The 4,208-nt window shown below is 45.2% G+C and overlaps 1 non-coding gene across 1 annotated transcript; it reads left to right on the top strand.

Moving 5' to 3' along the window:
• The first annotated feature begins 786 nt into the window (after window positions 1-786).
• On the top strand, window positions 787-905 carry LOC148169279 (5S ribosomal RNA). The gene has a single exon (XR_015770661.1). It is a non-coding gene; the product is annotated as a 5S ribosomal RNA (ribosomal RNA).
• The last annotated feature ends 3,303 nt before the right edge of the window (window positions 906-4,208 follow it).

Below are 4,208 nucleotides of genomic sequence, written 5' to 3'. Positions count from 1 at the left end.
GCGGATTTTCGGTCGGTCGTCGGTCGACAGAAATCGAACGAAATTTTCATTCGTTCTTGACAAAAACGAAAAACATACAAATTCACAAAACATTCCCTCTTAATCGTCGACATTTCGAGTAGAAACGACGTACGACGAACGTTTTTAAATGAAATATGTACTCACTTAAACGTTCTTGTTTAAACGTGACGACGACGACACTTTCGACAACACATCACTATGAATCGAACGTCAGAAAAAGAATGAATCGAAAACAAATCATGAAACAACAACACCTCGCCTCGCCCGACCAGAGTGGTGGGAATTTCGATGAATGAACGGACAAAGAAACCGACCCTGTTATCAGTTCGCAGAAAGAAAGCAGGTAGCGGCGGCGGCGGCGAACCTTCAACCGTAGTATTACGGTCAGTTCATGAATTAACCCCGTTCGGGGTTCATTTATCTACGGTCTGTGTCGGCGTTTACATCAAGTGGGTGCCGTTTTCATCTAAGCAAGTAAGTAAAATCAATTTTAAATCAAATTTTAAATTACGTTAATCGCAAGTGATTCGTACAGATCGTCAAACGAACAACAATTTGACGCCTGATACGACGAGTTCTTTCTCGTCATTTCGTCGCAAAAAAAAATACTAGAAAAGCCACTCGCAAAAAAGAAAAAATTTAATTTCTTCTTTTAAATCTTGTATATTTTCTGAAATGCGTACCATCGAAGACTGTCACATTCAAACGATAGAACAATCACAAAAAATCGTCAACGACGACCTACCATATTGGAAAATTTTACCAGGCAACGGCCATACCACGTTGAATGCACCGCTTCTCGTCTGATCAGCGAAGTTAAGCAACGTCGGGCGCGGTCAGTACTTGGATGGGTGACCGCTTGGGAACACCGCGTGCCGTTGTCTCTCCTCTTTTCTTTTTTAATTAACATTTCTGATGTCAAACTTTTTTTAAATATATATATATTTTTTTTTTTTCCATCGTCGTTTATATTCTCTCTGAGGAACTTATAGTTTATTAAGACAAAAATTTTTAATTCGTTCGAGTTGAATTTGTGGTTCTGAAAAGAACCGATTTTTTTTTTTTTTTTGTTGTTGTTTTTCCAACCAACTTCCAAGCTGCTCGAGGAGGATTTTTACTTTGAACTGGTGTATTTGGTGACGGCCTTGGTTCCTTCAGAAACGGCGTGCTTCGCCAATTCACCGGGCAAAAGAAGACGCACCGCCGTCTGGATCTCCCTGCTGGTTATGGTCGAACGTTTGTTGTAATGAGCGAGACGACTCGCTTCGGCGGCTATACGTTCGAAGATGTCGTTCACGAAACTGTTCATGATAGACATAGCCTTGCTGGAGATACCGGTATCGGGATGGACCTGCTTCAACACCTTGTAAATGTAGATGGCGTAACTCTCCTTCCTCCTGCGCTTCTTTTTCTTGTCGCTCTTCGAGATGTTCTTTTGAGCTTTTCCGGCCTTCTTGGCCGCCTTACCGCTGGTCTTGGGTGGCATTATATACTTTTTTTCTGGTCGTAGAGTTATAAAAACGTTTAAAAAAACAGAGAAAACGAGACAGACACGACGTGCACGTTACGACGAGTATACTCGATCTAAAACGCCGCACATCATCATTTGGTCTGTGGTTACTTTTTCGTGGTTTCACGATCTTCGTGTTCTTCCACAGTCATGGATCCTTTTCTTCGGTGGTTTTCTTCTTTCTTCTTGTTTTCTTCGGTGGCCTATTGTTTCGGTGGTTTTTCTTCTTTCTTCTTCGGTGGGTCTTGTGTTTCCAGTGTGGGACCTTTTCTTCTTCTTCTTCTTCTTTCTTCTATTCTTCTTCCATTGCGAGTCTTGGCCTCTTGAATCTTCTCGTGGTGGTTTCCTCTGTTTGCTTCCGAATTGTTGGGTTGTCATGTTCTGCTGCCTTCTCGAAGTGCCTCCTGGCGATCTTCTGGATGACATCTTCAATGGGTGGAATCTTCAGGTCGTTGTGGATTTGTTCGTTGGTCATGAACCATGGGGCGTCGATGGCGTTCCTCAGGGTCCTGTTCTGCACGATTTGGAGTTTCTTCTTTCTTCTTTCGTCTGCTTGGTTCCAGGTTGGTGCTCCGTACGTCATGGTGGGCCTAATTACAGAAGTGTAAATACGTATTTTGTTTTCAATACTTACCTTACTCCTCCGGTTGAGGAGTGGGTAGAGTTCCTGGTTGATCCTTTTCGCCTTGATTTCCGCTTCGTTGATGTGCTTCTGGAAGTCAAGTTTTTGGTCCATGGTGATTCCAAGGTACTTGACTTCCGTCTTCCATGGGATGTCTTCTTCGCTGAACTTGATGCTTCTTATTGGTTTGTGCTTCTTTGGTCTCTTCGTGAAGATGATTCCGTTGCTCTTCTTCCCGTTGACTTTGATCTTCCATTTTTCTGTCCATTTTTCGATTTCCTCCAGGTGGGTGTTGATCTTCTTGGCGAGTCCTGCGGTGTGTCTTCCTTGGGCCAGGATGGCCGTGTCGTCCGCGAACGTAGCGATGACGGTGTCATCCGTCGTTGGAACGTCCGCGGTGTAGAGCAAATACAGGAGCGGCCCTAGGACAGAACCCTGAGGGACTCCTGCTTTGCTCCACTTCTTGGTGGATTCCTCTTCGTTGACTTTGACCTGAAAACAGCGATTAGTAAGGTACGAGTGGATTAACTTACCGTAGGCCAACGGGATCCGGAAATCGATAAGTTTCCGGACGAGTCCTTGGTGCCAGACTCTGTCGAAGGCCTTTTCGATGTCCAAAAAGACTCCTGTTGTCACTTTTGAGACGTTGAATCCTTGGATGATGAAGTCTGTGATCCTTGTTGTTTGGTGGATGGTTCCGTGTCTTCTTCTGAATCCGTGTTGTTCTTCCGGGATGATTTTTCTTTCTTCAATTACTTCGAGAATTCTTCTTTGGATGACTCGTTCGGCTACCTTGCTCAGACTGGGGAGCAGACTGATGGGTCGGTAGCTGGCGGGGTCCTTCTTCTTCTTTCCTGGTTTGTGGATCATGATGATTCTTGCTTCCTTCCATGCTTCCGGGAACTTCCGGAGACCTAAAATTGCATTGGTTATTTTCAGTAGTGCTTGTTTACCTACCTGTGGCAATTTTTGGATTGCCGTGTTGGTGATTCCGTCCTTTCCCGGAGCTTTCTTCGGGTTGAGGTCCTTGATGATTCTTTCGATTTCTTCTTCGGTTGCTTCATCCATCCTGTACCCTTCTGGTACCTGGAGGTGATGCTGGACGTTCTGGTCGGTTTCCATCTCGAAGTTCCTGTCCTGTGAGGGGTTGTTGGTGAATTGTTCTTCCATCTTCTCCGCGAAAACTTCTGCCTTCTCCCTGTCTTCGTACGCCGTTCCGGTTTCCGTTTCGAGGGGGGGGATTTCTTCTCTTTTCTTCCTCAGTGCTCTTGCCATTCTCCATGGTGGATGATCTTCTTCGTTAAGTTCTTCCATTTTTCTTTCCCACTTCCGGTTTTCTTCTTCCCTGAGAATCCGGCTGAGTTCGTGGTTCCATCTGTTGAGTTCGCTCTTGTCCTGTGGTGCGAGGGTTCTCTGAAACACTTTTTTAGCTTTTCTTTTTTTCTTGACGATCTCTTTGATCTCGTCGCGAACTTTCTCTGGTATTTCATATTGAATCTTACTCGTTTTGGATTTTTCCATCGCTGATTGAATGGCTCCTTCAAGTTTCTTCGTTGCTTCTTCTAGTTCTTCTCCGTTGTTGATGTCGATTTCTTCGATGGTGAAGTTTTCTTCGTACTTGTTCCAGTTGACCTTCTCGATGATCCTTGGTTCTCGCTTTCGGCTTCCGTCCAGCGTCAGCACGATCGGGTTGTGATCGGAACTGAGCTCGTCTTCCACTTCCAGCTTGAACCTTTTGTTGATGTCCTTGATGATTCCGATGTCCAGGATGTCCGGCTGTCCACAGTTTCCAGGCGGGTATCTTGTCGGCTCATCTGTGGAAATAACGGTGAGTGTTCGATTTTCTACGTACCTTAAAAGTTTTCTTCCTTGTGTGTTGGTGATTTTGCTGTTCCAGACGATGTGTTTGGCGTTGAAGTCGCCCATTGCGATCGTCGGTTCCCTCCTTTTGAAGATTTCGTCGAGTTCCTCTTCGTCGATTGGTGCTCCTGGCGGCGAGTAAACCGCGAACAACGCGAGTTTACCGCTCTTCGTGGAGACCACGATTCCGGTTTG

Source organism: Gnatocerus cornutus, chromosome 8 (genome assembly GCF_029298725.1).
Source record: "Gnatocerus cornutus isolate USDA-ARS CGAHR chromosome 8, icGnaCorn1.1, whole genome shotgun sequence".
Lineage (NCBI taxonomy): Eukaryota > Metazoa > Arthropoda > Insecta > Coleoptera > Tenebrionidae > Gnatocerus > Gnatocerus cornutus.
The sequence above is the reverse complement of the archived record's forward strand: the minus strand, read 5'-3'. Positions and strand labels throughout refer to the sequence as shown.